This window comes from Phalacrocorax aristotelis, chromosome 6 (assembly GCF_949628215.1).
Source record: "Phalacrocorax aristotelis chromosome 6, bGulAri2.1, whole genome shotgun sequence".
Taxonomy (NCBI): Eukaryota; Metazoa; Chordata; class Aves; order Suliformes; family Phalacrocoracidae; genus Phalacrocorax; species Phalacrocorax aristotelis.
Window position 1 is genome coordinate 29594540 of NC_134281.1, and position 13784 is coordinate 29608323.

At 41.8% G+C, this 13784-nt stretch overlaps 1 protein-coding gene across 1 annotated transcript in view; it reads left to right on the forward strand.

Annotated features, from left to right (window-relative positions):
* Positions 1-13784, forward strand: part of NIBAN1 (niban apoptosis regulator 1) — a 69157-nt gene that overhangs the window by 35360 nt on the left and 20013 nt on the right. The gene's annotated exons all lie outside the window — the stretch shown is intronic.

Genomic DNA, 13784 nt, shown 5'->3' on the forward strand with positions numbered 1-13784 from the left:
TTCTGTCTCCTGGTAATCAGCCCCACCCCGTTACCCTCAGACAGCTGTCTCACACCGTCTTGTTGTGCTGAAGGTGGTAAGATGCAGCATGCCCTTCTAGCTCTGACAGCCTCATAGAAACCAGAGGAAGCATCTCTGATACAAATCTGTGTAGGTGTGGAGAGGCTGAGGGCTAAAACAATCTGGTAGCAAATACCCAGTCACAGGGACTATAAAGACTGTTTTATGGCTAGATTAACATAGTTTGGAGGCATCAATCTAGAAGGAACACGCCTTCACTTGGCATTTCCAGATAACTTAAATCTCAATAAATATTCCCTATATAGCTGCCAGAGGAACACATTTCCATATAGAGGAACACAAATTCCCATAGCGTGCCTGAGGGCAAAGCCCGCCTCTGATTTTTGTTTCTGATTAGCCTGGTTTTAGCTGTGGTGGTCATACGGTATGAAAGCGCTCCGGACTTTGGAAAGCCACCCCTTTGCTCCTCACTGAGATTTGGTAAGGAGACAGGGATACAATCAAGTTTTCCTGGCACTGTCAGTCCTCCATGACTTGAAGCCTGTTCATTGGGTTTGGGGTTTTTAATTTCTCTCTCCTGAAGCAAGTGTAACAGGCTTGACAAAGCTTTTGGCAGCCTTTTTTTTCCTTAAAATTCAGCACATCACTCTAGGGGCCAATTCTGAATTGGCAGAAGCTGGGACTAGATGACCTAATAGGTCTTTTCCATCTCCAATGCCTGCGAGTCTGTGTTTTATTAGATTTCATACGGCTCAGCTATTTCTCATTTATACATCTCTTCCAGGATTTATCCCTCTCCACTTTTTCTGTGGTCAAGTTTTTATCTGACGGTGACACTGGAGTGCCTTCATCAAGGCCTATCCTTTCTGTCACATTATTTCTGCTCAACACACTGGTAGATAAAGACAGTCTGGATTAAGACCGACTGTAACACAGGAAAAATGAACAAGTTTTTACAGGTACGGAAATGGGAGCCTGTATTTTATGGATTTCTTGGAGGTATACCATATCCTAGAAATCTAGGTTCTGCATGCAGAAAAATGATCACTGATGAGCACCCCAGTAACCTTAACTCTGCCCTTGGAGTGAACCTCTGCAGGGTTTTTTTACAAGGACTTCATATTGATTTATATTATTCTCACATGACTGGAATATGTTACTTTATTAATACTTTTTAAATCCTATGTGCAAACAATTCTGCCTACAAAAAACAGGTATCTGAACAATTCAACAAAGTTACAGGCACCTGCAGCAATACTACAGGTAATAAGGCTCATGAGATAAAAATTGGCTGTGTGTTCTTTTTTAAAAAAGTTTGGAAAGAAAGAAGAAATATGAAAAATCCTTTGAGTTCAATTGTGGCATATAATTTAGTGGGGTAAGGAGCACTGGCCAAGGTAGCATTCACCCTACCTCTTCGAAAAAGTACTGAGTTAACTTTTGCCAGGGCAGATTTGGCAAGGGCAGGAGAAAGACAGATGTAATGTCTGATCAGAAGTTGCCTTTCTGTCTTTTCTGTAATCTCCCACTTCTGGAATGGAATATATTGCACCAGAATTTAGCCAAAAACTTGGAGGAGTTTTTGGTTAAAGTCTCGTTTCTCCTAGGAAGCAGAATTAAATACTGTTTGTTGCCTGACAGAAAACTGGAGTGAATCAGCATGTGGTGTTGCGATGGGAGCCGCCCTGGCATTCAGCTATTTCCTCTCTTCAGAGTCCCTCTGTTATAAATAACCAGTGCAGCCTGTGTTTCTGCGTTTTCTGGTCAGAACTTATGGTCAGGGGAGCAATTACAAAAGTGTTTGGATTTAGTGATCGCTGCTTGCAAATATGATTCAGATGTAGGAATTGTGGGTTCTCCTCCCCCCTCCCCAGTTTTCCTGTTGTGTTTGTCCTTCCTTTATACTAATTGGTACGGGTTGGCAAGTGGGAGAGGACAATGATTCCCTTCATTATTAATGGAATATGTAGATGTTTTGCACCTTTCTTGAGTACAGTTCAGGTAAAGCATATTTAAAACCTTTAAAATGAGCCTAAGCCAATCAGGACCTGACTGGTCATGGCTTTAAAAATATTCTAGCACAACTGGATGCATACACTGAGATTCTCTGAGTTACCCTGACTCTGAATGTTGATTGACTGATTAATCTGCTTGCAGAAACCATCCCAGTTCAGTGATTCGTCTGGACGGCTCCCACTTTGCTCTTTGCAAGTTGGCTTTTGTGATGCCTCAGGATTTGGGGAGGAGATCAGATGTTTTTTGGGTTTTAAGCTGTGAGGTCATGTGATTAAGGGCTAATTAATGAAAACACGAGTGCCCAGGGAGCGGCAATGAACCCTGACAAACTGATGGGCGCAGAGGGGACCCCAGCCTGACTGCCCTGGAACTCAGAGGAGGGGGCTCAGCTCATGGTCCCACTGTGAAACCAACCTACACAGGCCACCAGCAGCTCTCCCTGACCCCCTTGCAGTCTGCAGGGCTGTTGTTGTCTCAGCTGGTATGGAACTCATTACAGGATGGAGGGCAAGAGCAAGAATGTGGGATAACAGAGGAAAACAGGGGTAAATGGGGTTAGCTGGGTTTGAACAGGAGGCTGCTCAGTATGGTTGTCCAGTAAAGCCCCAGGCTTGATCACCATGGACTGTCTTGTCTTCTTCCTAAACTGCACTGCTCTTTTCCAGGGTGAAGGTTCTCTCTGGTGTGTGTGTTGGGATCCAAAGTGCCAGCAAGTAGAGAAGGAACCATGGGGTCATGGGGACTCCACAGGTTTGAGGTGCCAGCACCTGGAGAGATGTGTGTGAGAGGTCCCAGTGTCAGTAGTGGGAGAGGGGACCACAGAGCACAGGGTCCTATAGGTGTGGGGCCATCAACTGGTGAGACCAGAGCGCTCTCCTAATGCGCTTCCGCCAGCCGTGCATGTGCATAGGCTTCACTCACTAGCAAACATCAAGCTGGACTACCTGGCAAGTAGGAGAGGAGGTGTGGGAGCCAGTGGTCAGAGAGACCAGAGGGCTGTGACCGGTACTGGAGGAACCATAAGTCCAAGCCAGCTACCCAAGAGGCATGGGGGTCTGGGAGTTACTGCTGGGGTGAACATAGGTCTGGCCACTGTCGGTGGGGGCTGGTGGGGAAGGATGTAATGAGAGCTGCAGCTATTGGGCTGCCAGATTTGGCCACTCTAACATAAGCCATACTTGCATTTGATTCCCTTTTCTGGCTGAGTTTGAGTCCAATATATTTCAAAATTGCTTTTCACCATTCAGTGTGTGACCCTTCTCCTGTGAAAATTAATGACTGTGTAACTTTGCTCCCAGGAAAAAAAAGATGACTGTAAATTTGCATACTGAGTCCAGAGGTGCTGCTATCTAATCTTGGCCATTATCTCAAAACTTTACAAAAGCTCCATCAGAAAGCATCCTTCTCTCCAAACTGTTCATTGTTTACCAACAGCTTTGTAATTAAGAACTTCAGTAAAGAACATAGTGGCAGCTCCAAAAAGCCACGATTAATTTCTCAGTGAATTTATTACCCAGGCGTAGGATATGAAACACTATAACAGGCATATTGGCTGATTTCAAAGCTTTTTGGCTGTGATCCATGAATATGATAAATGAAAGGCTGAGATAAATTAGTTAAATGGCATAAATGTGCCTATAGAAACATAACGTTGAGAGGAGGGCTCCAAATGCAGAACAGGTCAGCCAAAAAATGTTCTTTGCAGAACAAGCAGCCAACAGATACAGAGGAGTCAATAATAAGAAATATGGTGGTATAAAGTAATACAGCCTAGTGATGGCTCTTGATAAAAGTAATTCCACATACAGAGAAGAACGTACAGTTCTGTGGGTACGGGGCTACACAATTAATTTTCAATGTTTGCCTTGCTAGTCTGTTCCTTATGCCGTAGGACGTTTGCTGTATTTTCCCAGGACTATACTGTAGCCTCTGCTGTTCTAGTAAAACTGGAAAGTAAATGTTTCAAATGACAAGTGCATCAAGACAAAAGATAGCTCTTGTGAAAGATGCAGTTTCAAGAGTTACTGGAGGGCTCTTGCTTTCTGATCTGATATTCGTTGGGATGCATTTACAGTGTATTAAATGGGCCCTTATTGGCTTTAGTAAGTAATTAGTATTGTTGACCACATCAGAATTTTTTATATCTAAAAATCCTATGTTACATCATTATATAAAATGTATTACTATATTTGTTCAGTTTTGATGATTCATAATTAATTCAGGAGAATAACAGCACATGACAAAAAATACATATCCTAATACTGCTTCCATATCAATTTCCCAACAGAAGGGGCAGCAAGAAGGAGAATTTTCTGCCCATAATATTGTTTTCTAACTTTCCATCCCTAAGTATTGCCTTAATTGCGTTTTTCTGGCCATTCACTGTTATTTCCAGAGAGCCTGTTCTTCTCAAGCATTGGTGGAGGTCAGGCCTTCATTACTATAGGATTTTATGTAATACTTAGTTTTAAATACTTCTCAGATTTTTAGAGAAGCTGTTCTTGAGTTGGAGTGTGGAAGAAAATGGCTTCAATTTTTCCTCCAGTTTCCTAAATCACTACACCTTGTTTAGATGTGGGCTGTAGCGTTTGATTCCTTGGTTCACCTTTATCTCCGTGATGCCTTCACTTTCATCCACAGCTTGGATTTACTGTGGTTCTCTCTCCATCCCCATTTTCTTAGTGAAATGGTGAGAACTGCACATGTCAAAGTTGGGGGGAAATTTACTGCTGAAGTGACCGCCTAACTCCCAATGGGGAAGTGCTGTCAGTCCCGGAATGGCAATAATGGGGGAAATGCTCCAAATATTCACAGTGCGCTAATATTCAGCATTCTCCAGTTTGTAATCCTTTATGTTTGTATGCCCTGAAAATCAGACTGAAGTTTCTTCTGAATGCTTATTTCATTTTTTGTTATTTTAGGGAGTCTTCTCATTTCCTATATGAGGTTATGAGTTATTTTGTTTCGCTTGGTATTTGTTGTTAAAAGTGGAGAACCCCGACCACTTGGTGCCAGGATAGAGGGAAGTCTGCATGATGCGGAGGAAAATACAAGTAGCTAATTCTGGGAGATGCAGAGTTTCACTTCATGATTTTATTCTCTTTCATCTGGTTTGATTTCACATCCTTATCTTAATAATCACCCTCATGACACAGGAAGCTGGGGCACTTTCAAACCCATATTCTGTCATCTCTAATTTCACCATAAATAACAAAAAAAATTTAGATAAATAAATGCATTAAAGAAGTATAATAAAGAAATACATTCGGTAAGAGAGAAATACAAAATGTACTTTTAAGCTTATGCAGGGCATTCGGTCACAGCTCGGCTATGTCAGGACAGCTACGACAGCTTCAGATATTTTTTTCTCTGGCTTTTAGAGTTTCCATTAGCTGTGTCCACGTTTCCTTTTTCAGCTCTAAGTTTAGCTGGCAGGTGTTTCTCTCATAGTTATTTATAGCTTTCCTATGTTACATGTATATAGTACATGTGGGGCTTACCACATGTACTCTTGGACTATAATTCAAAATAATTACTGGAGCGTTGATAAAGGTTGAGAAGGTGACATTAAATACTGAAGGATATATATCTCCATATACAGGCAAAGCAGCTGTCATGAGTCCAAATAGGGCTTTGGAAAGAGTTTTAGTCTTTATGTTGGAAACAGGTTGGCATTTCTTCTCCAGAGAGGGCAGCTGAAGAAAAGGATTTTCTTTTTGCCTTTTTCAGATGACATGCAGAAGAACCAATGAAAGTAGAACTAAGGAGGAAATTGCTTTATTTGATGTTAAAGAAAAATGTCCTTCTGCACTGGGATGAAAGCAAGACCTTTCTGAAGGTTTGCCTGATAATTTGGGGGTGGGAAAAGGTACAAATGAAGACAAAATATTCAGCCCATCACCTGCCTGACTTGTGTCCTTGACCTGGGACTTGTGTCATGGCTTCTCTCACTGCAGCTGCTGCACTTTGATTAATTAAATCACTTTATGGTTAATAAGATCAGATCTCCTGTGATCCACATGAGTGGCTGACACCATGGCTGGTCTTTCACCAGACAGATATCTGAGGTCCAGTTGGACCTTTCAAAACTGGTGTGCAAATTTCCATAGAAATATTAATGCTGTCATAACATTCAAGACCATTTTGCTCTAAATATCTTTGGTGAGGCTTCTAGGGTGCTACAAAACCCATGAAATGCTTTAGGACATTTTAATATATATATAATTTAGAGTATTTTGCTTAAAATAAGACTATTTTTCCTCTTTATGGGGTGTTTTTGTTCTGCAACATCATTTCCTTCATTCAGTGTTGCTTTTGCTTTTCCAGTAAGCGTACTTGCCTGTACTAGAGTTAGGATTTTCAGTCTGTAGGAGGTGTATTCATTTTGAAACACCAAGATGATTAATATGCTAAAATCCTAATTGCGATTATGTTCTTCCTACCTCTCACCTCCACACCTCAGGCTGATTTTCCTTTTCATATGGATTACCGTGCAAGCATGGGGTGGTGCAGAAGAGCCACTGCCTTGTGCCCACCATGCAACCCTATTTTAGGAGCCATAAAGATACTCATTTGTGCAGGTGTAAGGTTGTATTTGGGCTCCAGCTTCAAAGTTTAACAGCAGAAAAATTCTCACCTGCAACAGGAATATGGCAGCTGGTTGGGAAAGCGCTTGGAAATTGTCAGAGATAAATGATATTGTGATTCTTTGTGTATGTTTATATGGTGTGTTCATGTTTTAGACTATGAAACATGAAGCTGCTGGTCCCAGCAGAGGGAGTTACCTTGTAATCTGTCTTGTGGTGCTTTGAACAGTTTTAATACAGGCATTGTGTGCTGCAAAGCAAATAGTTAAACGTGCTGAATGTTGGTTTGATGGTCTTGGAGGGAACTTGCACTACAAAACTTGATTTGCTATAAATACAGCGTATTATTGCAGGGTTGTATCCTGTTGGGAAATGACCTCATCTCGCTTCTGTTAGTGGTTAGGCAGCTTTATACCGCATGATCTATGAATAATATGATACCACATTGCTCTCAGGAAAGCATCAGAGCTGTCAGGTTGATGCTTCTCAGACCCAGGGCATTATACTTCACTTTGTTCTTGATTTGGATAATCATGTGATAAGACTCCATTTCGTAAAAGTAAGCAGTGTGTCCTTTTATTCAGAGGATCATTTCTATAGGTGCTGTAGCTGTGTTGCAAGCCCTGGGCAAGCTATCCTTTCCTAAGGTCCAGTTCCCAAGCTCTCCTCGTCTCCCCAGGTTCAAACAGATGGATTCGCTCTCATTTTCTTACCTGCTGTCCCCTTTGGGTTGGGACCATTTGCTTATTTTTTGGAGACAGAACTTTTCAGAACCTCATTTTTTGGAGTTGATGGCCATAGCCTTTCGTATGAATTTTCTGTAATATCTTACAAGCAACAGCTCTTAAAATGTGCTGGGAGCTCAGGTGGTCGCTTTTGGCCCTCTGACAGTGTGATGATCGGATGGTCTTGCTCTCTTGTAGCCATTCTCTGTGTCCTGTCCATGATCCTCTGTGTGATGATATTACTCATACACCTCACAGTAGAAATTTGCTCATCATTAAACAGAAACTATATGAGCAACAGACAATAATCACCGCAGTCCCTACCCACAGCAAATAAATCCCAGGCAGGTATTACCAGAAATGCTAGAAAAAATGCTATTGCGGGAAACCTATGCTACAAAGATAGCTCTCAGAAAGGGAAATCGTTCTTCATCATACAAATTTATTTTTATTTGATGGACATCCCCTAATCGTGGTGTTGGGAGGTTGGCAGAATGATTCCTTAACTGCATGAATGTCTCTTACTCCCTGATGTTCTCCAGCTGCCTTCACCCCAAATCCTTTGGCGCTCGCAGCTTGCAATAGCTTTCTTTGAAGTACCAGTACTAGAGGTGGAAATGTCCTGTGTATTTAGATGGTTAAGACACCACAGTTCTTGAAAATAGCAGCCTTTTCTTTCAGCAGCCTCCCCCTGTTTGGCGTTCCGTATTTTCATTTTTACCAGCTTTTGTTTTAAAAAAACTAAATTTAAAAAAAATTCAATTAGATTTTTTTTTTTTTATTATTAAAGAGCATGCTTAATGGAAAGCAGAGGAAAAATAGCAACCTAGATATATTTGAAAGAAACAGATGCCAAGGTGAGAGGGGGATCACTTGGAAGGATAAGAAAATTGGAAAAATGAAATTTACATTTCTTAGTGTGAAATCTATTCCATTGAGGGTAGCAGTGTCCAGTGGAAATAGTAGGTGGTGGAAGCACCGTCTTTTCAGACTGCTAAAGTCAAAGATGAGACACTTAAAATTCCAAATATTTTTCAGCTTTATCTACCTCCTATCTACTACCTACTATCTATTTGTAGCATCACAGGAAGGAAGGCCCTTCAATGATACCTGTGCAGAGACTTTTCTTGTCCCAAGAAGTGCTATATAAGGTGATCAGCCAGCTTTCAACCAAATAGAAGAGGAAGCAAAGAGATACTATTATAAGGTCACATAAAATTAAATGCAGTTTCTACTAATTTATCACATTCCAAAAATTATAGCAAGTGACAAATGTTCTCCCCATCAGTGAAAGGCCACCGAGCTCAACTCCTCGGTCATCTTCATTTCCTTCCAGTAACTGTCCTCCTGCCTTCCCCACTCCTTAACCAAGGTCAGCCTGTAGTTTTTGAAGATCTGAGGTGTTCATGGGCCCAGCTGTCTTGTAGGAGGGAACTAAGAAGTATATCAGGTTGTTAGCAACTTGTTTTGGGAAGAGACATTTGACCAAAGCTGCAGTTAATGAGGATGCTGTAGGCAAGAGCCAGGCAAGGCTACCTTCCTACCTATGGGCCTTTACATGATCATCTCTTATAAATAGGGCCATCGTTGGATGCCAGATTGCTTTAGTATCAATTATAGTCACCTACAGAAAGAATTCAGGGACCATATGGAAAATAATATTCACTGAATGCAGAATCCTTCACCAAACTGTAGGCAGCTCTCTAGCTCAGGAATGTATATGTAGATGTGAGCGCTGCAGGAAACAGATAAAAGCAGGGTGGATTACTTACGAGTTTTGATAGTCAGATGATGGGCATTATGTCAGAATCAGCATTTTTTTAATTAAAACCCGTGTTCTGTGAGCTCAGACTTCTGGATTCTGTTTTAACACTTGTTCATCTACGTCTTTGGGCCTCAGCCCTTTGTCAAATGTCAGCCAAAAAGCTTAGATTACTCTCAGTGGTTTAGCTTGCTTTGGTAAAGCACTTTGTCCAAAGTCAATACACCCCTTCAGTATTATTGACAATAAAAGTAATAAATTTATTGTAACAAAAGCCCATATGGGAGAAGGACATTTGCTGGATTGCAATAAGGGCACTCAGTTTGTTTTGAAGAATGACATACTCAGTTTTTACACATCATAAAACATCCTGACTGCAGTTCCTTGGCTCTCTGAACAGTTTAACGTGGTAATGCTGCTGCTGTATCCAAAAATCACTGAGTCCCAGTTTGCAGAATTAGCCAAGACGCAGAAGGGAGCTGTGACCCACTGGTGTCTCAGTAGAGCAAACTATCTCATCAGTTCTGGGAGGTGGAAAATTTTTGCTGTCTGGTTATCGCATCTGATTGAAGTGCCACCAGGTGCTGGAGAAGCATTTCCCTGCTCTTCCCAAACACAGACTTTTCCACGCGGTTGCACAAGCGGTACAGAAATAAGCTGTGCTGCTACGTATATGAAGAATTGACTTGTCGCCATGGCATTTGTTAAGGAGGTGAACAATACACCGTCTGTCTTCAAACACCTATTGGCATTCCTGTTGTTCAATGACCATTTTAGCCTCTCTCATGCTACAATAATGAGTTTGAATAGCTTCATTAATGGCAATTACTGTTTAGAGGGGCACACAGCTTAAACTGGATATTGAAATACTCACTTTTTGACAGCTAGCGTGGCAGGTTAGGATATGCAATGTTGAAGAGGCATCTTCCTTTGATCATAATTTAAAAAATCATCATCTAAGCAATTAAACATCAGCTGGTTTTGAGCTTTCTGCTACAAAGCACAGCAAGAGGCCCTGTGCAGCAGCCTGCAGCACATACACACACAAAATTTGAACGGGAGCGTTCAAATACAGATTCCATATTATCTGGATTTGCTGAAAATCCACAGTTTTAGCTAGAGGCAGTGAGGTCTGCAGCATCCATCCTTTCTGGTAACAAGGCCTATTTATAGAAGTTTTTGCACACACATCTTCGGTGTTTTAACAGATGTAAGACCTATGGCTACGGAAAAGACCAAATTCACCAGGGCAATTAATTTCCACCACTGTCTTCAGACACACACAAGAAGTGTTAGTGAGTCAGAAAAAATTGTTCAGACAGCCTTTCTCGAGGGGCTTTTAAACAATGTGCCAGCGACGTGTCCATCTTCAAACAAAAGTGCAGTTGTCCTGCAGTGCACAGAAGAGCATGTGGGAACTTAGGACTGAAGATTTCCTTGTTACTTGCCTGTATGACCAGACATTCTTCTACCAAGTGGCAGAGAAGGAACTGCAACTCACAGCCTGGAGCACCTTGTTAGGAGACTGCAAGTCCCACAGCATCCAAAACATCGGATACAGCTGAAATTAGAAAGGGGACCCTCTAAGTTAACACTTCTGCACCAGGTGCAAGTGCACTCTTAGTGGGTGTCAAGTAGCCTAATCCTCTGTGTATCATTTTGATGAGATAAGGTTTGAGATTTTATTTTTTTTTTGAGAGGGATTTAAACTGTTTATATGCTACAAGGAAGCTCATGCCTACAGACATCTCTCTGCAGTACTGAACAAACTCAGCCATGCCTCTGAGAGTCATGCAAATTTGGGAAGATTTATAAAAGTCCTTCCTAGATGTCCTTCCATTTTTTAAAAAGGAGCTTCATAGCAGTCATTCTGTTATGTTTATAAAAGGAATCTATGGTTAGCAATATCTTATCTGTTATTAAAATTAGGCTCCACACTTGGATATGTAAAGATAGTCTCTAGGTGGGCTTTCTTATTTTAAAATTAAACAGAACAAAGATAATTTTGTTTTGCTCTCCACAAACAAGCTGATGTTGTATTCATTAACAGCTGGAGAAGCTGCTTGGGTAATTTTCCAAGTGCAGACCAGCCTGGATTAAGCATGTAGCATCCGTCTGGGTACCTCACCAGCCTTTTGCTGGAGGCATTCAGTAAACTTTATGGCTTTTATGGGAGTTGGATAAGGATGACCTACATCCAGCACTGCACCAAGCTCCCCTAACATGCTCCACTTTCTACAAACAGTGGGGACAGATGCGTCACGCATGATAGATGCCAACCAGATTTCTTTAAGGGGAAGCCCCTGCGAGGGTGTTCAGAAGAGCGAAGCACATGTCGTCCGTTCTGCTGATGAACAATTGTTCCTGATACCACTGGGGTTTGCCACCTGCCCTCTTTGCAGCTGCAGCGTCTGCTTCCATCTCCCACGCACCATCCTCTCTCTTGCACGCAAGCGGGGCTACCCCGACAGCTTATTCATTGTTTTCTTCACTTTGCTATGGCATAGTGGAACTGGCTGCCAAGCCAGCCACAGTCCTCTAGCCTTTTCATAAACTGCTAGATCTGATCTACAGAAGCCCTGGCTCTTCCCTGCTGAAATCTCAGAGGATGTGCACCACAGGTCCTTTCAGCTTGGGTACAATTCCCTTCTCTTGAGCTGTATTCCATGAATGTGCCTCTGTCTTGTGTGCCTCGCCAACAGCTACTGCCCAGCCCAGCACTGGATGGATCTAGTTGTTCAGTGCCTTATCGCTGATGCAATCTTTTTCTCTTATAGAAAGTGAGAATGAAATTGCCTAGATTAAGCGATTGTAGTAGCCTTGAAGAGTAAAGCTTCCTTTCTACTTGGAGCTGCTTTTGTAGTAAGACTGCCATACTTGTGTTTTTCTCCTGTGTTTACTAGCATAGGAAGGAATGTGAGATCGGGATTTTATGGTACTTACAGCTTAATATCTTTCCCATGAACATTCCCATGAATATTCCCTTGATACTTTCCCATGATTCAAATTAGTCGCTCTTGGATTTTTAGCACCTTCTTCCCACTTCTCTATGGGGTTGGGGATGGTCAGAACAGAGAGAAAATAATCCCTTGAACATGGACTTTAAAACTTGCTGATATTAGAGGGCAGAATCTTGTCAGCTCTGGCGCATCATCATCTCAGCAGGTCCAAGATCCAACCCTTTGGATGGCCTGTTGTCCCTTTTGGTTAGGAGGGAGCACAGCTGTGAAGAAGGAAAACATGTGAGTCACGATCAGAGGGCTGCAGGAGCTGCAGTTCTTCCTTCCTGCAGCCAAGTTTGGCCCTCTTCTTGTCAAAATATTCAGAGGTTAATTTTGGGAGGACAAAAGCTTTCAGATGCAATGCTCCACCACTTTCTCAGGTGGAATACTTCTGTCTTTCATTAAAGCTGCCATCAGAGGAAGTTCTCTTGGCAGTGAACAGCCTTACAACTCTTTCACTGGTATCTTAGCATCCTGGTTTGTAACTTGCTATTAAAAATGCTATAAATCATGGAGGTAGCAGTGAAGGTATGGTTGGAATTTTACCTGGCTGTTCTTCTCTTGTTTGATCATTGTGTGAGCTTGAAGAAATTGTGTAGTCTCTCTGGACCTCCAAATGTCTGCAAAACAGGGATGGTATCTATAGAGTGGGACTGAGAGAGTGTTTACTGCACCTCAGTATGTATAACGTACCTTCCTGAAGTAATTATTACACCCCCTGAAGTAATTATTACACCCAGGGGAAACTCTGAAAGTGCAAATTCTGACATTCGGGCTTTTAGCAGATCTGAAACCTCATTGCCCACTACATAGATAAAATCTATACAGTGTATACGGTGCTATTTTCAAGCAGTAACCAAGGTGAAGCATTAATGAAATTAATGGTAGGTTTCTGTAGCTTTCGTTTTTAGGTAAAGCGCATGGAGGAGACATTTCAGGCATTACTGTAGTGTTAATCCTTTGTGTTTCCCATAATTTTTATGATCCCTTTGTTGGCCTTGGCATGTATGCAAGCCTCCTATAAAGCTGTTCTCTTTAAGAAGTTTCATGAACAAGTCAAAAGAAGTGTCTTGCTTTGCAGGCAAGGCTTGAGAACTTACTCTCTCACTCTTCACATAACAATTGTTTATAGATATCAGTATTTTTTAAAGCAGCATACTGCCTTTGGGAGAATTAACATAATTATTCTTCCCTCCCATCTTCCTAATGTGCGCACAACAGGACTTTAGCTGATCAAGGCTGCAAGTAGATAACCTCAAAGAGGGGACAATAAACCATCATGGCTTTGTTTTTCCCTTAAGATAATAATCCTCACAATAATCCTGAAGCTCTGTTTCACAGCGAAGACACAGCACTTGAATTCCTGAAGTATTTCAGTGGTGGCTTTTCTTACTCAGGTTTGCCAAGCAGCGTGAGTGTTCTAGGGAGCTTTTCCACATTTTGAGGCAGAGGGACTGTTTCTCCCCAAATCATGACAAACTAGTTCTGCTGTATAACTGCTGTTGCAGTCTTAATTAGCTGTGGTTTTTTGCGCTCTCATGTGAAGGATAGTGTTGGCTGCAGCTCTCTTGAAAGCCTTTAGCAGTTTGGAAAGAGCAAATAGCCAGAGATGTAATTTCTGTTGCCAAACTGGTTATCTGGAGTTTGTAAGAACAAACTAGCTCAGCCACTT